Genomic DNA, 24,817 nt, shown 5'->3' with positions numbered 1-24,817 from the left:
TCCCAACAACATTCCTAGGGGGTCAACAGGGGTATACTTTGCACCCTTTCATTAAATTTCCCCTTCGTTTTTCACCTCTTCTTCTCTCTCGATCCTACCGAGAGATAAGATGGCGGCCGCTCCGGACTGTTCAGAATGTTGACAGACACCGGGGACCCAAGCAGCTTCGCATTGCAAAGTTCCGTTTCGCAGGTGGGAGCGTATTTACAAGAAACTTGCACCATGAAGAACGCTTTCCATTTAAAAAAGAAAAATAACATCATACACAGTCATATGCCTTGATTTGCTATGTTAAATAATAAGTAGGGCATTAAGTTTTTGATGACTGTTATTCATTTACTGTTTGGTAATAGTGGTTATTAACATTTTTTATTATATTTTTCAACAGATTCAACTGCAGATTCTTTCATAGTTTGGAAAATGCCTACAAAAAATAGAATTAGAAAGGCTCGAAAACGTCAAAGACAGCACGGTGATGTTTTATTGCAGCAGTCCTCTTCCCTAAATACTTATCAAAACACCAAGAAAGCTCCGGGTAAGAGCACAAAATCTTTCTTAAAAAATATTTGTAGTAAAAAAAGTATTTATCGCCAAAATGTTTCAGTTCAGAAAAAGAAGAGTAATTTAAATGGAAAGGAAAGACCCATGAAAAATGTTACTGGTAGAGGAAGAGATAACTCTGTGCATGATAGTAGAAGGAAAGAACAGTTTAGGGATATTCGAAAACGAATGTTCCGTAATAGGATAATAGTTAATTTAATAAAAAATATTAAGAAATGCAAACAGAAAGCGGCATTTTATAAGAAGAAGAAAAATGTCGAGAAAATTATTGATCATGCTTTTGAAATTAAGCGAAAGTTGTTTATTTTGGTAATCAATAGAATTAGGAAACTAAGCAAGGTAATTTCTGATTTTAAAACAAACAGTAGATGGAAGAGAGTAGTAAATCGTAGCAACTTTTGTGAAGTTTTTTCCGGAGAATGGATGCATAGTTCAAGTTCTGAGGCATTTTTTAATGAGGAGAGTTATTTTCAGGATAATGATTTGGTGCATGCAGTTGACATCAGTGGTCGAGCTTATGAAGTGAAGGATGGTTGTCCAGTTGAAAAAGAAAAACTTGTGACAACAGAGACAGAAGAGGCGCTAAGTGATGAGGTTTTAGGAAGACGTCCTAAGGCTCCTGTGTACATTTGGAAGTGTAGTTCTATTTGCAGTGTGCGACAGGTTTCCATCAATTTGCTTTGTGATTTTATACGGACATTTAATAAGAAAAGTTTGAAGCAGAAAATGAAGTTGTTGCAAGATTTAGATCCTTGCAGAGTGAGACAAATAACAGGTTTGCGTGGTCATTCACTGGCTTGTCTTTCCAGGAGAGTATGTCAGAGTGTTTTTCATCATTTCAGGATGCGAGCAGTGCATCATAATAAAGTGAGAAAATTAGTGAGAATGTTGTATTATGCAAAGAGTCCAGCAATTATGCTTAAACAATTATGTGCTGCTCTTTTGCATGGTTCTGAAATAGATGTGAAGAATATTTGTGAAGAAATTGAGTTTTGTTACTTTAGTAGTAAAGATGAGAATGTTCAAATTGACCCTGAAGTAGAGAGTAATGTGGAAGATAATGTACAGGTTTACAGTACAGATAATTTTCAGAAGGAAATTGCCACGTTTCAGATGAAATCAAGTGAGAGGCCTAATTTCACTTGTGTTTTTTGTCGACGCACTTATTATAAGAATCAGACTAAGGTAGTGGATTTATATGCAAAAAGTGAAAGGGAAAATAATAGTGAATGGAAGGATTTTGCCACATACTTGATGGTAGAAAATTATTTTGATTTGGGATCGGATCAATGTGTGTGTACTTATTGTTGTAATAAATTAAACCAAAATCAGATGCCTGCTAGGGCAGTTCATAATAATCTTGAATTGGTTGAGATTCCTTCTGAATTGAAGGATTTAAATACTTACGAATCTATTTTGATTCAAAGTATCCATCCCTTTCAGGCTATTGTAAGAATGGAGCCAAAGACAGGGAAGTTGCCTCCAGCAGATTTACAGAGAGGATTAAAGGGAAGAGTTGTTTATTTGCCTTTAGATTTGAATAAAAACATTAACACAATTGGAGTAGAAAAAGTGGAAGAGGAACCTCTGGTTATCTTGGTTAATGGGGTTCCGACAAAGAATAAGAAAATATGGCAAGATTTAGTGGATGTTAGGAAAGTCAAAAAGGCAACAGTGTATTTGAAGAAAAAAAATAAGTATTATAAGAATGTGTATGTTGCAGAAGAGGAAGTAAGTGATGAAGAGGATAGCGATTTGTGTGCTGGCCAAATTGAGAAAGTAGAGGCCTCTAAAAGTGAAGAAATATATGAACATTATAGTGTTCATATGGCTGAGATACCCGCCACCCCCTCTCAACACAATCCCCAAAAGGAGGGAAACCGGAAACAGTTCTTGAAGTTTTTGGATGTGGGGAGGGAGTGACCCTCCCCCGGCCGTATTTATTAAAACAAAAAATTAAAACATTAAACGTTTCATTTTATGTACAATTTCATTATCACATTGCGATGTTTGGCTCACCTTAACATATTCTCTAATACAGAGTTTCTCCTAGCCGAACTAGCATCCAACAAAACATTCTCTAGAAACACTGAAATTGTACATCCTAACGTTTAAGGGCCAACGGCAAGGTCATAACCGGAGTCAAGATCCCTAACCAGACTTACCCCTCCCACTTGTGAGGGGCGACAGCACAGAGGCTTACCTCAAGTGCAACTACTAACAATTTCCCTTGACTTGACGGGGGCACTTAAGACTCGACGCCATTTAAAGGTCGTTCGAAGACTTGTGTGTGGTATCTAGAAGGTATCGTGGACCTCCCCCCATCCCACACAACTTACCGCATCTGCCGTCGCAGATGACCCTGGCCCCGGGAAATTCCCCAGGAGGGGGCTGTAACCCCTCCTACAAAGGAAGGGGCCTTGACCGCCTTTCCTTTACTTCCGGCGACCCGCCCTTAGACGGGACCGCCTCCCGACTGAGGGGCCAATGGCCACCTCTCCCGAGCGCTCCCATCCGTGTTGGGTGACGCCCACTCATAGGGATCTACCAATTAGTGCTCACCGATCATGACCTTACCGCCTACCAAAAATAAATACGACAATTTTTATTCAAACCTACAAAAAACATTGGTCGCTACGACCGAAGGAACATGCTAAAATTGCAACACTACATCAAATCGTTTTAATCGAAAACAACCTACACAATATTCACCATACTTTATTATGATCAACAACAAACTGATACTTTCACAGCCTGTAAACGGAATGGAAAACAAACTTATCAATTCACTTTATTGCACAACAACTTGCTGTCCTCAGGGGCTGGTGGGTGGGTCAAAATTGGCTCTTCGTTCTGTCCCGAGCTCACGTGTAGCGAGGAGGTGCAGCTTCGGAGCACAAGAACAAGAGGACGTCTTCTGGTCTTGCGTCACTTTTCATCCGTCTTCAGGGCGGGCGAGAACCCGCCCCTGCCTGCCCCTAGGGCGGGGCTGGCTACGTCGGTGTCTAGGCCAGCCCACTCTAGGGCGGGAAAAAGCGCGCTCCGGCTACGCCGCTTCGGGCATACCAGCCGAGACACGCCTCCCGCCCAAAAATGGCTTCCCGGGGGGATCGAGGCACTCCACCATACGTTCGGGGGGACCGAGTGGTCGCCCCTTTCCATATGGCTGAGATACCCGCCACCCCCTCTCAACACAATCCCCAAAAGGAGGGAAACCGGAAACAGTTCTTGAAGTTTTTGGATGTGGGGAGGGAGTGACCCTCCCCCGGCCGTATTTATTAAAACAAAAAATTAAAACATTAAACGTTTCATTTTATGTACAATTTCATTATCACATTGCGATGTTTGGCTCACCTTAACATATTCTCTAATACAGAGTTTCTCCTAGCCGAACTAGCATCCAACAAAACATTCTCTAGAAACACTGAAATTGTACATCCTAACGTTTAAGGGCCAACGGCAAGGTCATAACCGGAGTCAAGATCCCTAACCAGACTTACCCCTCCCACTTGTGAGGGGCGACAGCACAGAGGCTTACCTCAAGTGCAACTACTAACAATTTCCCTTGACTTGACGGGGGCACTTAAGACTCGACGCCATTTAAAGGTCGTTCGAAGACTTGTGTGTGGTATCTAGAAGGTATCGTGGACCTCCCCCCATCCCACACAACTTACCGCATCTGCCGTCGCAGATGACCCTGGCCCCGGGAAATTCCCCAGGAGGGGGCTGTAACCCCTCCTACAAAGGAAGGGGCCTTGACCGCCTTTCCTTTACTTCCGGCGACCCGCCCTTAGACGGGACCGCCTCCCGACTGAGGGGCCAATGGCCACCTCTCCCGAGCGCTCCCATCCGTGTTGGGTGACGCCCACTCATAGGGATCTACCAATTAGTGCTCACCGATCATGACCTTACCGCCACAGGTCCGGATAGTTGACCGGCTATCCGGACCCCCCACAAAACTCCTACCTAAAGGTCATGTTTCAACGATTTTAACCAAGCTAAGAAGTCTCCTATGAGTAACTCATTGCCCACCCTCGACAAATGCACACCATCCCCCAAATACATACTGTCATCATTAATACAACTATGCGAGATCGAATGCAATGTCTTGGAACGGAACAACCTACTCACTTTGTTATTCAATTTTCTAACCGAATGATTTAAAGCAGGGATCGAGATAGCCCCCCGCCATACTTTACGTGGGATCATATGAGACCATGCAATTACGCACCCCGGAACTCTCCTTGCTAACCAACTTACCGTGGAAAGCATAGACTCCAGGAGAAGTCGTCTACCGGTGGTGACCAAATCATTGCCCCCCAAATGCACTATGACTATGGACGGCGGTGACCTCATCCGCTCTAACAAACCCTCAAAGAATGCCTGAAACTGGTCAATACAGAGACCGTCCCTTCCGTAGAAGGACACTCTGTACCCGTATTCCCCAGGTACGTGAATCATGTCACCTGCTTTGAATACGTCTGCGGCCCGTCTCACGTATGAGTGGCCCACGACCCACACCTCCTTCCTCTCAGCCGGTGACGTGCGACCGCTGGCCTGGTGTTGGGTCGACTGCACAGTCCGCCCTGCCGCGTAGGCTTGCGCAACTGAAAACAAACAAAAGACAAGAAGCGTGAGTACATGATTACAGCTTCACAACATGTGCAATCGCACGTACCTCTTATAACAATTGGAGGACCAGCGCCCCACACGTTTCACTTGTTCTACAGTAAGACCCCCGGCTGCAGCTTCAGTGGCAGCCCCTATCCGAAAGGAATGGGTCCCGAATTCGCCCGGGTCCAAGCCCGCTGCGGCGATGGCCATTGCAAGCACCCGCTGAAACTGAAACCTCGTCAGTGGGGTGGCGTCTGCATGCCTTAACAATGCCCCTCCCCATGATGCCACCCTTCGTGCTAGGTAATCTTCTAAGCACTGTACCGGACACATGGATGACCCGGGGATCCTGCGAATGATCGTGCAGTCCCCCCTCCCATCTCGGTCGGTCTTGGACCTGGGAAAGGAGACAATCATCGCATCGCCCCTGATCTGAACATGCTCCCTGCACAAGCCCCCCGCCACATCCTGTTTGTTCCTTGCAACCAGCTCACTAACTCTCATAGCCCCGTGAAACGCTAGCGTAAATGCAGTCCGGAACAAACAGGTCTCGAAGGGAGACGAGCATGTATTAGGGAGCGAGGCCAGTAACTGGGACAATCTATCAAGCCCTATCGGTCGTCTTACGTCTACACTGCGACCCTCTAGGCGTTGCCACCCACGCAGCGCCTTTTGGACTGTAAAAGACGCTGTTGGGTCCTGGATGCCATGGGCCCTGGCAACGAAGGAAATGGCGGCACGATGCCTTTGGGCCGTAGCCACCGATTTCCCAGCCCTACGTAAAGACATCAGAAAAAGTATTACCGACTCCTCCTGACCCCAAAGTCCCCCTCTCTCTGCCCCCACAAAGGCTAAATAGGCCCGAAACGCCCCTTCATATGCCTTCCTTGTCCTGGGTGCTAGACTCTCTCCCACGAGGTGACGAAGTTCGGGGCACCGAGAGACCAGAGAGCTTCGGGGAAGGGTGCCGGCTCTGGGTCCGCTGAGGGAAGGAAACCCGAGAAAGCCTGCATGTGAAAACGAGACAGTGCATCAGCAGCCTGATTCATCACCCCTGGGACATGTTTCGCTCTGAATATCACGTTCAGTTGCATACACAGTAAGACAATTTCTTTGAGCAGCCTCAAAATCAATTTACAACGGGCTGCCTGACTATTGATGCATTCTACCACGGTCATATTGTCGGACCAGAACACAACAGAATGATCTCTCAACCCTTCTGGCCATGTTCTCAGGGCCACCAGAATGGGAAACAGTTCAAGGAAAGCGATATTACCCGTCAGCCCCTTCTCGTGCCACCATAGGGGCCACTTTTGTGCCGACCATTTTGTGCCGAAGATGGCGCCAAAACCTACGCTTCCTGCTGAATCTGTCCATAGCCCAAGCTCTTCGGAGGACACGGCTGGCTTGCTCCAGACGACTCGGCCATTGAAGTCCGCCAAGAATGCTAACCAAATCCGCATGTCCTGGCGGACCTCAGCCGATAACCTTGTGCGATGATGACCCTCCTTCAGGCCCACCATCGCTTGGGCAATTGAGCGGGAAAAAGGGCGAGCCATTGGTATCACTCTCAAGGCAAAGTTCAATTTTCCCACTAATTGTTGCAACTGATGCAGTGTAACTTTGGATGCATTTAAACAAACTTGGAGTGCTGCCCTGAATTTTGACACTTTGCTTGCTGGTAAACGGAAGCACCCCTCCCTTGAGTCCAACTCGATCCCCAAAAACTCGGGGCAAGTCGTGGGACCCACAGTTTTACCCGGTGCCAATGGCACGCCAAGATGACCCATTAACACACAGAATTCAGCTAAGGCCTGTGCACATTCGAGGTTACCGGCGGGGCCAAGAAACAAAAAGTCATCAAGGTAGTGCATTACATTTCGGAAACCCGTTCTCTTCGTGAACACCCATTGCAGGAAGGTACTGAATTGCTCAAAGTAAGCACATGATATAGAACATCCCATTGGCATACACCTATCCATGTAGAATGACCCCTGGAACCCGAATCCCAGAAGACGCTGATCGTCTGGGTGTACCGGGAGCAACCGGAACGCTGACTCGATATCAGATTTCGCCATCAACGTCCCGTGCCCCAGGCGATTCAAGATGGCTACTGCCTCATCAAAAGATGCATATCGCACCGAACAAACCTCTGGATCAATTGCGTCGTTCACCGAAAGACCATGTGGAGCAGACAGATTATGGATCAAACGAAACTCACCTGGGTCCTTCTTGGGGACTACCCCTAACGGAGAACAAACGAAATCCGGTACCGGGGGTACACTAAACGGGCCGGCGACCCGTCCCCGGCTAACCTCTTTCTGAATTTTTTCTCGCACTACAGATGTATGTTGTAAAACGGAAAGTTGGTTTTTGCACATCCCCACCCCCTGAAAGTCCCCTACCGGGATGCGGAAACCATGTGTAAAACCGTTCCGCAGCACCCCGGCAGAAGTACGATCCGGGTATTCGCTGAGCCAGGGAATCATTGCCAAGGTATCAATCGGGGTTGGTAAAGGCGCCCCTCGGCCTAGCTTAGACCTGTTTGGCGCCTCCCTTACCCCCATTCTCACTCGTTCTGGCTCTGCACGATGACTCAGGATGGGATGACCCACACGTACTACATTCGTGTTTGAATTTACACGATCCAGGAGGCCTGGTACATTTCCCCTTGTTGAAATTAAAACAGAAACCCTTTCTCCCTGTATTACCTGCGGGCCTCGACTGGTCGTCGGTGCTCGTACTTGGTCGAAAGGCCGTCCCCACGTTTTGGCGGGAGTAATCAACGACATTGCTCCCGGCCAATGGCATTCTTAACATTCCCGATTCTTTCATTTTATCCCATGTTAGAGAATCGTAACAATCCCAAGTTAAACTCTTGTTATGTTCCTTTTCTTTCCTGAACAGATTATCGTAACAAAACCAATGGTTACCTTGATACGTTGTCGAGTAACCCATAATCCTTGATTGATAAACGGGAAACTCAGGAAGCAACTCGGGCCTACGTTCCCCCAAAATCGATGTAAAAATACCCCATGCATTGCCCCAATTGCCAATGTTCTCATTTACCTTAAAGGCGGCCATTTTTGCGCGCCAAACACTCGGATGCATTAAGTCCTTCTGACTTTTCACATGCTCCACATCATAATGATCAACAAGCAAGGAAAAAATATTCACGTATTCCCCTGCCCAGATCTTTTCCTTTATAGCTAAAGGCACATGTTGTCCCAATCTCTCTCTACGAGAGGGTGCTGACTCGTCCCTTGCAATCGGCAATGGCCGCTTACCTGAACTGGACGCAGCTTCTGCCGCTTGCGGCTTGTCTATCCCCGCCAACGGCGCAGCCACTCTAGCCGCCTCTCTCTTCTCTCGAAGCCCTTTTATCAGTGCCTGTGCCTTGGCAGCCGTGGCGCCATCACTAATATCCCCCAACCAAGCTGCCAGCTGTGCTGCCAGCTCGGGGGGCATGTCTTCCTTAGATGTCGGGGTGACGACAACGGGGATTGGATTCCCCTCCATCGGTACTGGGGTCGGCGCCTCGAGCGGGGCAGAGGGAGCCGGGACGTCTCCACCGGCTGGAACCTTTCTCGGCCTCTTCGGTCTCCCGCCAGCCGGCGCAGGGCCCGAACCCTCCTCCCCATCTCGCTCCGCCAAACGTTTCTTTATGTCGGACACCTCTTTGCAAAGGGCCCGCACCATCTGGTCGGTCGTCATTCTCTTTGCTCCTTTCTTGGGCATTTCTCCGAGGAAGAATCTAGAAGACAAAGAAAAAGATCAAAAACGCTCAAAATTGGCTCTTCGTTCTGTCCCGAGCTCACGTGTAGCGAGGAGGTGCAGCTTCGGAGCACAAGAACAAGAGGACGTCTTCTGGTCTTGCGTCACTTTTTATCCGTCTTCAGGGCGGGCGAGAACCCGCCCCTGCCTGCCCCTAGGGCGGGGCTGGCTACGTCGGTGTCTAGGCCAGCCCACTCTAGGGCGGGAAAAAGCGCGCTCCGGCTACGCCGCTTCGGGCATACCAGCCGAGACACGCCTCCCGCCCAAAAATGGCTTCCCGGGGGGATCGAGGCACTCCACCATACGTTCGGGGGGACCGAGTGGTCGCCCCTTTCCATCCTTTGCATTCCAAGGAAGTCATGGGGAATGCTATTGAGTTGTTTCAAATGAAACAAGCCAAAGGGAGTCCCATTAGTGTTTGGGAGGAAAGTTTGGAAGCTCGGTGTTTCCCACAGCTATTTCCCACAGGTCGAGGAGGAAGATATGATGAGCGATCTCATCAAATTCCTGCGTCTGAATACCGGACTTTACGATTGTATGGAGAAGATCCTAGGTTTCGTCAATGCATTCCCTATTTGTTTCATCTCCTGTTTGAAAGCGATCTGTCTGGACTGTCATATGCAGTGAACTACATCTTAAAAAGTGGTATACAGATGCGAAATATCTCGGCAAGAGACTTTATGCATAAAGTCAATGTCCAAGATAGTATTTTGGATTCTCACTTAATTAATCTCATGGCGTGTCAGCGTGGTACTAATGAGTACTGGTATCGTCGTCATGGTGATTTAAAATGTATGCTGAGGAATTTAGGAACTCCGACATGGTTCCTCACTCTGAGCTGTAACGAGTATGGCTGGGAAGACTTACTTGAATTTCTACGAGAAGCAAATGGAAATATTGAAAACATTGAATTCAAGACACCTGGAGAACTGTGTTCTTTGGATCCTGTGAATGTATGCAGGTACTTCAATCATAAATTTGAAGCTATGATGTCTTTCATCACAAATAAGAAGAATCCACCTCTTGGAGAGGTGTTGGATTTCTTCTGGAGAAAGGAGTACCAAGCAAGAGGTGCTCCTCATATACATATGTTGTTGTGGATCAAGGATGCACCTAAATTTGGAACAGATCCCGATCACTTAGTGATGAATTTCATAGAACAGTATTCTACGTGTGCTGTTCCAAATGCAACGGAGAAGAAAAGCCTAAGAGAACAAGTTCTACGTTTCCAAAGCCATCGTTGTGGAAAGTACTGTCGTCGTAAATTCAGAAACAAGGACAAGTTCTACACCAAATGTCGTTTCAACTTTCCACGGCCGGTGATTTCTAAAGGAAAAGTGAACAGTTTGATGTCTTCACTACGACATAATGTGACGAGGAAATCACCCAAAAATACATACAATTTGAAAAGGAACGAAGAGTCCAAGTACATCAACGACTACAACCCAGTGATTTTGTCCATGTGGAATGCTAACATGGATATACAGTTTGTGGGTGACAACTGTATGGCTGTGGCTCGGTATGTGACATCTTACATCACCAAAAAAGAAAAGACAGAACTGAAGGATATGTGGGAGGACATTTCCCATGAAAAGAGCCTCAGCAAGAAGTTGTACAGTTTCAGTCTGAAGATGTTGTCGCATCGAGAAATCGGAGCTTACGAATGTTCAGATCGATTGTCTTCAGCAAGTCTCTATGCCAAATCTAGGAGTATCGTTTGGGCGAGTCTTGGTCTTGCTGCAACGCGAAATCGAGTTCTAAAACTTGTCCGGGAAATTGAGTATTTGGCGGAAAAGGAGCCAAACAGTACCGACATTTTGAAGACCAACATGTTGGATACATATTATCCAAATCGAAGCAGTCACCTTGAGAATGTTTGTCTATATGAGGTTCTCCAAAATTATATATTCAAGAGGAACATCAAAGAAGATATTGAGAAAGGAGTGTATGCTGTAATTGGAAGTGAGGGATGCCTGGTCAAGCAAAGAAAATGCCAATTAGTAAACCATCGAAAATTGAGTGGTGAATCTCCAGAAAAAAAGGAGTTTTTCTATTTAGCACTTTTGCAACTTTTCAAGCCTTGGCGTGCAGAAGAGGAACTGCTTGGAGATTTCCTCTGTTACGAAGACTCTTTTAATGCAGCCAAGGAGTCCATAGAATGTCCTGCTTTTCCTAAATATCAAGAAATGCTAACTTTGGAAATTGAGCAGGAAGCAACGATTGCAGCTGAGATTGCCAGAGACAGTTCTCAGGACAGTCAGAGTTCTGTTTCATTGAGTCAAGATCCACTTGGAGGACCTATTATCGAAAATGAAGCTGCCACTGCTATGAATGAAGTGGAAAGAGCCATGGCACATGCTCAGGAGGATTCAGTTAACTTAGAAGACTTGGAAAAACAACTCAACGTTGAGCAGAGGAAAATATATGATTAAGTTACCAAGGAAATTGAGCACGGATTAAGTCATGAGAAGAAAGAGTGCTCATGTACGTCGTTGAAGCCTGTCCGACTGTACGTGAGTGGAGAAGCGGGAACTGGAAAAAGTTTCCTCATTAAAGCAATTTCTTGTTATTTGCAGGAAAGGACTGAGTCATCGCTGTCTTGTGTTGTCACCGCTCCTACTGGACTGGCAGCACATAACATTAAAGGTATTACTTTGCATCGTCTACTGATGCTGCCGGTGGAGCATGACAACAAATTACAATACAACAAGTTATCTGGGGATGCTTGCTTTGAAGTTTCAAGAGTCTTGAGGAAAATGAAACTACTTATCATTGACGAAGTAAGCATGGTTTCCAATGTCATGCTTGCCTTTGTGCATTTGAGAATGCAAGAAGTACTTAAAACTGAATATGATGTGTTATTTGGTGGCAAACACATCATTGTTTTCGGAGATCTTCTGCAGCTGACACCAGTAAAAGGTCAACCTGTGTTCAAAATACTCACGCATGAAGATACCAGGAAGTGCCTAGGGAGCATTGGCAACGTCAATATATGGTTAAACTTCAATTATGCTGAACTGCATGAAAATATGCGTCAGGCAAAGGATGAAGATTACAAGAATATTCTACAAGATATTAGAATTGGAAAAGTGACCGAGCATGGGAAAGAAGCTTTAAATGCACGATTACTGTCAAATTTATATCCCAAACAAGAGATTGTGCCTGAGAATATTTTTCAGAAAATTACTGAGAAGAAATCCGGGATATGTCTCATGCCAACTCTTGCAGAATGTGCCATCTTCAACAACAAAATGTTGAATTTAGAAAAGCAAGAGATTGTGAAACTTGAAGCTATCGACAAATTAGAGCATATGGGATCAACAATTATTTTGTCAGACAATTTGAAATCAAAATTGGATTCATTAGAGAAGACTATATCTAAAACAGCGGGTTTTGAAAAGACTTTGAATGTGTGTTTAAATTGCCGAATCATTTTGAGAAGGAATTTACATGTAGAAAGAGGTCTGGTAAATGGATCAATGGGTAATGTTGTTGATTTTGAGAAATACAAAAATAGAGATGGAATAGAATTTTTAAGAATTAAATTTGATGGCATTGAGGAAGTACAGCAAATTGGTCGTTGTTCTGCTAGGTTTTTGCTTGTTAAAGACTTATATGTTCGCCGTAAACAGTTTCCTGTTTGCTTGGCATATGCGGTGACAATCCATAAATCGCAAGGTTTAAGTGTAGACTGTGCATTGGTGAATATTGGCAGTTCTGTGTTCAAGGAGGGTATGGCATATGTGGCATTGTCATGAGTTAGAACTTTATCGGGATTGTACTTGATTGACTGTGATGTCACAAACATTTGTGCGGATCTAGATTGTGTTATGGAATACAATAGGTTAAGAAGAGAGTATGCGCCACATTTGCCTCAATATCCTTTGTTTGAGAAACGTGTGGTAGGCCAGAAACGTAGAAATATCAGTAATAGTAGGGAGGTTGTTGCAAAAAGACTAAAAGTCAATGAACCGAAAATTGTTAGCAGAAAGAAAGTGGATTCTGTTGAAGATGTTGTCGGTTTTCAATTTGAAAACAGTTCTGGTGTCAACTGCTATGCAAATGTAGTGGTTAATGTTCTCTTTTCACTAGAGAGTTTAAAAGAACAGATTCTGTTGAATTCAGAACAAATTTTATGCAGTTTGTTGAATTCTGTTTTCGAGAAATGTAGCACTGATCGAACAAAAGTAGAAAGTGTGTCTGAAGTTCGTTATCTGTTAGATGAATGTTCAGGTCAAACAGACTTCTCTGAAAATAATCAGCAAGATTGTCAGGAGTTTTTAATGTATATGCTTGATGTATTGCAAGATGAGGGTGTAGATGTAGATCACCTGTTTGGGCTTTCTTATCAATGGCAGCATGACTGCGAGAACTGTATGGTATCAAGTACTACTAGTGTAGACTCAGAAAGATTTATATATTTAACTTTGCCAGACAGTAAATCAGTGTCCTTTAATAAGCTAGTAAATGCAGCGGATCACAACATGGAGTGTAGCCAATGTAAATGTGATATGATGTCAACATTATTTATACGTAGATATGGCCAGTATGTCATTTTAATGATCCAACGATGTAGGCCTGATGGATCAAAATTGTCAACTTTAATAAAAAAATTTGTGGCTTCTCAGCTGTCAATATCAGGGAGGACTTTTGTAACTGTAGCAATTATCTATCACGATGGTCCATCAACAACATCAGGACATTATACAGCTTACTTAAAGTCTCGAAACGGCTGGTCATTCTGCAATGATTCCGTTGTAACTTTCAAAAAAAAATTGCCGTTTGACCTTAAAAATTCTTACCTGGTGTTTTTAAAACCAAAATTTTAAGTAGAGGGAATGTAAGTCTGCAATGCTGTCTAGATAAAAAATCCAACTATATAAACCTGATGTAAGTAAGTCTGCTTCATAGTAAGCAGTATCAGTGTCATAGGAAAAGGAGAACATGAGTGACAAAGAAGAGTAAGATATTAGTAGTCCAGGATTGTGAAAATAATCTCAAATATTTTCTTTTTGAAAGTTGCGAAAATAGAAAATGTCGGGATTTGATTGGAAGAATTACAAGACTTGCGAATCGCGACAACATGATTTGGCCTAGTGGAAACATGTGATAGAATGAGAGAAGTCTTTTTTTCTATGTAACATATTTTACGTATCGATGGAGGTTTTCTTTCAGAAAGTGGCGGGCTGAAAATATTTATAGCACAACAGAGTGGATGCTGTTCATAGGAGATCCTTCGACGTCATTGAAAGTAAGTTAATTTTAAGGAGTTTTGAAATCAGATTTCTTAGGTTGTATGGGTTTTTTAAACACAGTCATTTTGATTGTGTTTTTTTTTTCCCCGCTGTTACATGATGAATATCTTCAAGTCACTGATTTAAGTGAAATTTGATACATTCTGAGAACAGCAAAAATAAACCATTTAACATGTATAATTAATGTTATGCTTTTTGTACTTATGATATACATTTAGAAATGTGAGGTAGATATGGAGAAGCTGAGTCTTCTGTAAGTGTCAATTTTAATGCTTACAGTGCTGTACTTCTGGGTACTGTTTTTTTTTAAAAAAAAAAGAAATAGGCCTCACCTCAAAGAAAGCTCTTGAAAACACACATCTTATTTGCATCCTAAAACAATCATTTTAAATGTTAGACACAATTTTATGATGGTTTTACATCTCTTTTGCGCTGTTATTGCATCACTATTGTGAGACATAAGCAATGCAAAAGAAGCATCATATTTCAAAATAGGCCTCATTTCATCAGCATGAAGATACTGTTTGTTTAAAATAAATATATTTAGGATTGTGTAGGGGTCGTAGAGAAGTAGAGGTTTCTGTAAGTGTCAAAGTTGTTTAAAAACTGTTTCTTCTTGAACCTTTTCCCTTCTTTTTTCTAATTTTTAAATACATGTTTTAATATTTTTGGAAATGTTTGTTCTCTCTTTTACAGATTGAATGTATGAAAAATTTTCTTTAAAAATTAACAATAATTATAAGGTAAATGTTTTCTACTTTTTTAACCTGCATTCCACTGCTGATGATGTCACTGACTATGTTATGAATGATGTAATAAGTGGGCATGTTTTACTGCAATGGTAGGTCTTCACATCTATTATCTCGTTAAAAAAAGGAACAGTAAGTTTAAGGATAGGAAACAGACAGTTATGTTACAAAAAAGACAGGTATAGGAAGTAAACAAAAAAAACTGTTACTCGCAATCCACTGCTGATGATGTCACTGACCATGTCAAAAATAATGTAATATATGACATGATCAGAAGTGAATTGCGGGTAACAGTATCTTTTCTTTACTCCCTATAGCTGTCTTTTTTGTAACATAACTGTCTGTTTCCTTTCCTTATACTTACTGTTCCTTTTTTTAAAAAAAATTGTTTTGGTTCGCTCAAAGTTCGCGTACCGGAGTGCGAACTGGGAGCGAACTAATAGAAATAGAGCTTGGCAGAGTTCAAAGAATTCTACCAATTTTTTTTAATAATGGGGAGGTAGTTCTGAAAAGAACTTTTTTTTTCTTTTTGTTGTTTTAAATTTTTTTTATTAGTTTTCTGAACATTTTTTATATTTTTTTGTTTTTTTCTGAACATTTTGTATTTTTTTTATTTTTGGGGGGGAGGGGGGAAACAAAAATGATTCATCGAAGAGGGCTCAACAGGAGCAACAAAAAAAAGAAGAATTTATTTTTTGGGGCGTTTTGGGCACACATGATTGTGGATGGCTCTCATTATAAGGGTAATGCTACTTTCGCGGTAGGAAAGTGTCTGGTTGCACCACACACAGACTTGCTTCACTTCCCCCATGTTGATTTGGATGTTCGGGATCACCTCCCTCGCCTCCGGTCCCGATACCTCCTGAACAACAGATCTTCTTGCCATTTCTGGGGGATTTTGTTGTTGGTCGCGAAGCTGGGCATTACTGTAATTGTTAGGGTGCCACTGACTCATGTGCCTGTGCATTGTATAATTCCCATAGCTGTACTTTTTGTCAGTGCCCCTTGAAAGACGTTCGCCGCAAATACGGCAAAAGACGTATCTTGCATTGACTTTTTTTTGGTCAGCTGGAAATTTAAAAAATTGCCAGATGTAATTTTGTTTCCTGTTATATCTCCTGGGCTCTTCTGGCAAAAACTCAGAATGTTCTTCCTCTTCTTCCTCTTCTTGATTTTCCACCTCTTCCATAATTACTGAAGCAGGTGGTCCTTTCTTCCCATGAGGAGGTGGAGGAGGTGGTGGTGGCACACTGGCTGAAGCAACCATTGAAGCCATTGCTGAAGAATCAAAAAGGGTCTTTCTCTCACCAAGATGAAAGTCAGAGTGAGGAAAGAAGGAGGGGTTTTCATCATTTGGGAGAAGGAAAAATTCTAAACCAATGAAAAGTGTTAATTTTATATCACATGACCAAGTATTACATCATTAGGAAACCAAAAGTGAAATGAACTAATGAAAAGTGTTATTATCGAGTCACATGACCTGCTGTGTTTACGTTTCGCGCTTTGCTTCGTTTTCCGGTCCACTTCCGGGTCCGCTAACTTGGCGCGTCCAATGACGTATTACGCGATAACGCAAAACGTCATGCGAACGTAACAGTTACGCTAAAGGAACGATTACCGGTTCGCGTACTAAGCCGCGGCTTTAAATTGAGCTAACGGGAAGCTGACCGGTTCGCGGACTGGGAGCGAAACAAAAAAAAATGTTTTTAAAAAATTGTGTAAAGAACATGAAAAATATATTTCAAGATTTAAAGAAGAATATATTTTACAGCTACAGATATTAGCTTTTAAAAAACCATTGAAATTCAATGAAAAAACCATAGGTTATAATCCATATATAGTTAGGAATTTGCATTTACAAAACCTTGAAAATTCAATGAAAAAACCATAGGTTATAGTCCATATATAGTTAGGAATTTGCATTTACAAAACCTTATTTTACTCGCATAAAACCATTGAAATTCCATATATAGTTAGATGCGCTAACTATATATCGCGCACCCGCAATCCACTGCTGATGATGTCACATATTACATCATTCATGTCATGGTCAGTGACATCACTGATGACATCACTGATGACATCTCAAATGACATCACTGATGACATCACTGATGACAACTCAAATGACATCACTGATGACATCTCAAATGACATCACTGATGACATCACTGATGACAACTCAAATGACATCACTGATGACATCTCATTTGACATCACTGATCACATCACTCATGTGATAATACAATGAACCTCTTCAGACTCCAATATAACCTTACATACACTCAGTATAAACAGACACTCACAGACTGTCACTCATCCATGGAGTTACTCACACACCTAGTCAGTCATGCAAAGAATCAATCACACCTCCATTTCCTCAACTATACAGTTATACACATCTTACTTATTCAAACATATACTAACACATATTTACTCTCTTATATAATCCCTGATACAAGCTCACAGTGATCGATACAGCCACTCACACATTCACTGGCTCTTATCCACAGTTATTTATATATGTCAACTCTCACATGTATTGTGTTTTACATACGTACTTACTTGCACATGTAGCACTGAGAAATCCATTCACTCACCAACACACCCATGCACAGTCAACCGCCCATATAGCTGTTTCCACATGCACTCTTGAACTCATACTCCTAGTGAATCAACTGCTTACACATCTATGCACAGAGTCACACACCTCCCAGCCACCCACACACATACTCAGCCTCCCATTCAAATACTTGGGCAACCAATCAATAACCCATATAGCCAGTCTTATAGCTACTGATCAACACATGCAGCAGCTTACACAACAACAAACATACTGATGCACAAATTAAGATAGTTTAGTCACTAACCCATGCACTCAGTGAGACACATTTAATCACTCTTTCATACAGTCAGTCATGCACCTACTAAATTCTTCATCCAGACACTTATACATCCACTCATTCTTCAATATGTAAAACATATTTAAACTTTACAGAAACATAGTCACTGGATGTTGTCATCAGTGATGTCATCAGTGATGTCATTTGAGATGTCATCAGTGATGTCATCAGTGATGTCACTGACCATGTCATGAATGATGTAATATGTGACATCATCAGCAGTGGATTGCGGGTGCGCGATATATAGTTAGCGCATCTAACTATATATGGAATTTCAATGGTTTTATGCGAGTAAAATAAGGTTTCGTAAATGCAAATTCCTAACTATATATGGACTATAACCTACGGTTTTTTCATTGAATATATATATATATATATATATATATATATATATATATATATATATATATATATATATATATATATATATATATATATATATTTCTCCTTGCCTTGCCTCTGTTTTAAAGGCGTACCATCTTGACACATTCTCTGGTTTACTAATCTTAGTAAATCTGGGAATGCACCAAAAAGGATTGCTGGATGTGTCAGAATGCTTTCCCAACACACATTAACACAAGGCAGAAACTTGCTCTGCTTTGAGTTACTCCAGCTTTACTATGCCACGCAGAGTAATGTAAGGCTGTGCTGAGTGACATAATAAATCAGAGTGAGGGCTTGTTTTGCCTTGTGTTGCCTTGAGTGTCACAAGGGAAAAACAAGGCCTTAACAAATCTGATCCATGGTGTTTCCCAACTACTTCCTTGTTGACCAGTTATTAGGCTTCCTTCCATAAACATAAGGAACTCTTCCTGTGCCTTGCCGAAAAATAACTGAGTAAGACTTACAGCATCTAACAAACCCTGCAGCTCCAGAGGCAAACCAGACTCTAGCACCTGTTCTGCTTTAGAAGCCTCATCTTCCCTTCCCTCTGCACCAGACATGATGACCTCCTAGGATTGCGGCTTCCTGCAGTCTTCACTTTCCTGAAACTAGCTTGTGTCGGACCCTGCAAATCCAGAACTATTCCACTCTCTTCCAGAGACTGAGGGGTTACATGTGCTTTGGTCAACACAGCCGAAATGGTACAACCAGAAAGGCTTCTGGTCCTGGCATCAAGCCAGTGGCAAACAAATCATTGCCAAGAGACAACCACAGACTTACTTGTCCCTAACCCCAACATGGACTTGGCTGGAATGTCGTTGAGTTCAATCTCAACTGAGCAAGCAAGTACTAATGCCCACTCCACTGCCTGTCAACCCTGTGTTTTTGGTACCAAGAAGAATCCACTCAGGCTTCAGTCATCTTAACCATAGTGCGGAGGCATCAGTATCCCTCCAGGCATGCACCTTCCTCCCACTGATACTAACTTCCAGCACACTGTGCCACTGAATATCTGGGTACCTCTCTCAGCTGTTCTTAGTCACAAGGTTGAGTGCAACTGTGCAACTGTGCAAACCCGGATCCTCTCACCCTAGTGAAGCATACTAGCAATCAAGGGAACAGCTGGTACAGGATCTTTCTTTGGACTGTCTCTCTCAAAGTGTCCGACCTGGATGCACTTGTAGCAAGCCCTCATCTAGGACTTGGAAGACCTTCTGAGTCCTCCTTTCTGATGATGCTCTTTGCCAGACACACCATGATAATTCCCATTCCTCTTGGGCCCTCCTTAGGTCCTTTTGTAATTATCCTGGACTTAACCCTCAGGTATGGCAACAGACTTAGGAGTGCTCTTCTCCTCCCTTGGGTAAGAATCATGCTGTTCCACCCTCTTGTTCACCCTCTTAGCTAACAACTTGTCAATCAACAATGCAACTTCCCTACATCTTACCCTATCTGTTCTAAGAGATATTGCCTAAGTAGGATGGAGCACTCCTCCTTGAGTCACTCTGTCGCCATTAATTGGTTGAGGCATTGACAGTCCTTGTCCTCCATCCTTCTCAAACAGTCATTCCAGTCTTGCAATTCTACATGATTCCATGTCTCAAATGGAACACCATTAAATTTGAGTATCCTCCATTTGGTGATACTTTAACTGGTCTGCCGTTGGCATCTTTCCAATAATGGGGGTCCCTTCTAGTGCAAGCAATCCATTAGGATAGCAGTCTTAGTCACCTAATTCAAGGTCTGCACCTCGCAAGTGACCTCAAAGCTGTTTTTAGGATGACCTGAAATTCCACGTACACATAATTAAGATCTCTTGAAACCTTAATCACAACTTGTCCTAAACTGGATGCATTGTCACTCATGTCAAATGGAGTTTTTATGGCATCCCTCTCTAGCTCTCTTTCTCATGTCTTTTAATCTCCTCCCATCCTTTTTGCTTCCTCTCCTGACCCTAGTCTCTCCTACCTATTTTTTGAAACATCTAAAAACATGGTATGTGTTAACAAATGATGAACACCTGAAAAATCTCTATAAGTCCTCTAAAAAGTCAATATACTTTTAGACCAACTGAGCACGCCGGAAACAAGAAAATAAAACACAAACTATGTTTTTGAATTACATTTTTTATTTTTTTTTGAAAAATGTAGAATTGTTCCCAGCATACGCAGAGCCAAATGTTTATGTGTCCTTTGTTGGGGATGCAACATCACTCTTGCGTGCCTTTGCAGATGACGGTGCCTATACCACCTCTAGGATCAGGTCAATGGAGTAAAGGTGATCTTTTACAGTTGCCATAGCCATTGCTAAGGAAACAGTTGATGCCTGTAAGGCTGGTGCATTCCAACAGGAGCTGAAACATCCTCTGTTGGCTCTAGAAATGTTATCATCAGGATTAGAATACGCTGAGGACACTGCACTACATGGACCTTTAATGGGTGCAGCAGTACATCCACATTCAGAGGTGCAACCGATAGAAGAGTTAGATAAATGTCCAATACACATTCCCCAAACTAAACACTCAAGAGCCCTCGGGTCTAACAAGAGAAAAAAAGGGGAAAGAGACAGGGAGGGTTTACTAATAAAAAGGCGTCCCTCTAAAGGACTGTTTCCCTCACCCACCAGAGGTAGCATGCTTCATCATTGGGAATCCTCCTTGCACCATGAAGCCTAGTCATGGTGCGGGCTACAGCCCCCTTGCTGCAAGGTAGAACCTCTGGGACTTTTTTGTGTTAGAGGGGTTATTAGTAAAACCCAATGTGAGCTAGTGGGTGAGAGAAACCGTCCTTTAAATGGAACACCCTTTTCTTAGTCAGCACTCCCTGTCGCTTTCACCTTCTTCTGTAAACGTAGGGTTATAAATCTGCTCAGAGAATCAAATCGTAAAAAGGAAACATTAAAAAAGGCCATAGCGGTGCCTCCCTGACTGTGGGGGCCACTAGAAACAATACTTGCATACATCAAGTAACCCTATAACTTACTGTGAGCATATATGCATTGATTGGCAGCATTTCACAAAACCCTTGATCATTCAACATCAAATAACTCCTGTTCGAGAGTAGTTTGAATACAGAATGAATCACAGGAGCTGGGGATCCGTTCAAGTGACAAGATAGGTTTTCAACCTAACCGTTGCAAACTCTGTGAAGCATAATATAACGACAAATAAGATAACCCCCTGAATGAATTCTCGTAGTCTGAACCACGGGGAAAGACTTCAGTGTCCCCATTTTGGCATCAAAATCTTTAAGGGAATTCTCAAGATTCATGAATGTGTTCCCTACCCAACGCTGCCTACTTGGTGGTACTGTAGACAATATTGAAATTGGAATGTTCTCACAGGCGACATTATACGGCCATAGATTATACATTCTGTGGAAGGTGACTTAGCCATGGTGAAAGTTAATTGGTCTATTCTTTAAATGAGCAACATTGTATACTTTGCATCTCGTGTGCCATTGCTGGCTGCCTTTCTGTTAATTTAGAAGCAGCAAACAGAGATGTTCTGTTGATATATAGCCAAGGCACATGACCAGAGCGCAGTGATTGTAGAGTCCAGCTTAATAACAAAATCAATCATAGCTGTGATTGCCTTTGTTGAAGAATGGACAGGTCCTATTCCATAATACCTATTGCAGAAGACGCAATGTTGCCCAGTGAATACATTCTGGATGTGAGTGTGGTCATGCCATTGTCGACCACTGCCAAAGCCTTTTCTATGTTAACCCTATCAATTCCACGCAACCTCTCTGCAGATTCCTGTTGAGAGATTATCCATACTTCATAGTAAAAAGTATATCAGAAGTGTTTACAATGTGGTTTGTGGGGACATAGCAAATAATCCCTTAGATCGATGTCCTCTGAAAGTAAGGACACGTTTTCTTTCACCTGGGATCATGTTGAGGTACTTAGCTAATAACTTTCCAACACTGTAAGATGTCAACACCCCTGGATTTTCTCGTGGTACATAGTGTTAGTCAGGCCTATGGATTCTAAACCCTTCATGGGTACCCCTGAATATCGTCTGACACATATTTGTGTCTATATGCCAAACCAACCATCCCTTCCAATTGGGGTCTGACGAATTGTATAAACTATGATGTATAATGTCATCCACTGTATCCTCACAATGAGCCTGATTCACAAAAGTAATCTGAGACAAAATCCTAACTTTACTACTTTCGGTATTCACAAAAGGCATTTTGTAGTAGTAAAGTTAGGATTCCTAACTTTATTACTACTAGTAAATGACTTGGTGAAGACCAAAAGACATAAAGTTGGGATGTTGTCTCAGTTTAGCAGTAATACAGTTAGGAATCCTGACTTGACTACTACTAAATGCCTTCTGTGAATACCAAAATTCGTAAAGTCAGTATTTTGTCTCAGATTACTTTTGTGAATCAGGCCCAAAGCTGTGTATAGTTTTGCCATTCCTAAACGTGTTAAAGTGAGGGAATCCTAGTTGTGTTCAAGTCCTTGATCTTGGCTAATCCAAGACAGGAAGTCTGTTGCACTGCATTGTTCAGGAAGATCATTTGTTGTGGTATGAGACATGCTCTAAAAAATGACTCTGTTTCCTTAACATGCCAAACTTTAGTCCCCCAGACTAATTTTGTGTCTATAGTATCCCTCCAAAAGTTGAAACCTCGCAAAGACAGCTGGAAAATAAAGGAAGCAGAATACATCTGTGTTGTGTTAGTACTCATACATGTATGTGAAACCTTGTAATAATATAAGGTCAATTCTGAAGTGTTAAACCCAGGAAAATAAGCACATTTCTGTGCAAACCTTTGTGAACTACCTTTCGGTAATGTCGGGCAATGTTCCTATTGATGGTAAATAAACATGTTATGTGGGATACTCACTTTGGTGACCATGACGTTGATAGCAATGCAAGGTGATAAACTCAGATGTATCTTCATAAAGTTAATCTCTAGAAAAGGAGCAGATTGTTATAAATGAGACAGCATATTATTCACAGTCTGACCGTCCCAATCATCAGAGAATGTACTGTAGGTGATGATATAATTCAAAGACATTTTAAATACATGTGGTATTGTCAAAAGTGGGACCGAATAAATCATATGAAACCCTAATCCAAACTATTCCTTCAGGAATCGGAACTGCTGTAATGTTCACCAAGGACATGTCTCTCCCTTCACAATTAGATGATGTGCATGGTTTTAGGACCAAGTTCACATGTTGTACTGCGGAGGATTCTGGGAGATAATGTTCATTCAGGAGCAGAGAAAAGACAGTCACTTCACCTATCCAATGGAATAGGAACAGTAGATCAATTGTAATCCAGAGCTGTAGCCGGAGAGAAACCAAGTAAGTCTTTTTTCAGCCAAAGATAGATGTTATATAATTTATCTTTGCTGCAAATAGAACTTTGTGGTGACTCAGGTTCACTCAGATACAGTGAGAAGCGCTGTTCAATTTATCTTTGGTAGCTCAGCAGGTTTTGTTGAACTGGCAGTTGACTCATTTTATTTATTTATTTTTTATTTATTTATTTATTTTTGTCCTCATCTGCCCAACTCTCGTACCATGGATGCAAAAGGAAACACACCAACCACCTTGCTGCCTTGGGGAGCAAGGCCCTTTGATTGAGCCGCTGAAGAAAAGTGGAAAATGACTCACTCTCCCCACCAGGGATCTATCCAGCAGTTTGCATAATAAAGCAGCAAAGGAAATTGACAGCCAATCTGTAAAATTAAAAGACATCTTTATTATAATTAATTATGAGGCTTCGTCGTCCAACCGTAGTTTTACAATTGAAAGAGGGAGCCTGCCTGAGCTTTCTCAGGCAGGCTTTTTATACAAAAAGTTTGCCCCTAGGCTCACATTCTTGCTGTGACACACATCATTGTAGGTCGCTCCCATGGTACCATAACAAAGCAGGCTATAATTATGAATTCCATTCTACTTGCCCAAACTGACCAACCCATCTTCCATCATGAACATATGTCAAACTTCACATATTTTCCTGTGCAGGCCGGAGAAGCTCACAATAGAACTGGTTTCCTCCCCATCATATAAACAGTCACCTCCCCATTGTAAAAGCCCAGAAGCAGAGAAACAGAGCCAGGTGTGGAAGATAGAAATGTAGGATAAGGGATGCTTGTGGGTCATAAACAGGCATGGCTACTGTATTCGGCCTTCTAATCTTGCTCAGGCCAATGTGCACAACAAGTTGCTCAGATCTTTAATATAGATTGACTAGAGGGCATGGACTGGTTTGGTGAGGCCAACATCACGTAGGCAGATTCAGCTTGTTCAGGTCAAATAGGAGTCAGAGAAAGGTGGACGTGTCCTTTGGATCAAATTCAGCCTTTAATCAATTGACTATATGAGGGCAAGACACAAGATGGATGCCGTGAGCTCAGGACAAGAACAGTGATTTAAGGGTGATAGCATCACTCGATCGTGACGCAAATACACAGGCATAATGCCCTGATCATTACCGGTCTATTGATACCAAATTCATCGTGGTGTGATGATATTTTCTGCACAAGTGTTTAGGCCTTGGTACACCATTATGGCAGGGTCCGGAATTTTTAGAACCACAGACGCTC

Source organism: Lissotriton vulgaris, chromosome 7 (genome assembly GCF_964263255.1).
Source record: "Lissotriton vulgaris chromosome 7, aLisVul1.2, whole genome shotgun sequence".
NCBI lineage: Eukaryota > Metazoa > Chordata > Amphibia > Caudata > Salamandridae > Lissotriton > Lissotriton vulgaris.
The sequence above is the reverse complement of the archived record's forward strand: the minus strand, read 5'-3'. Positions refer to the sequence as shown.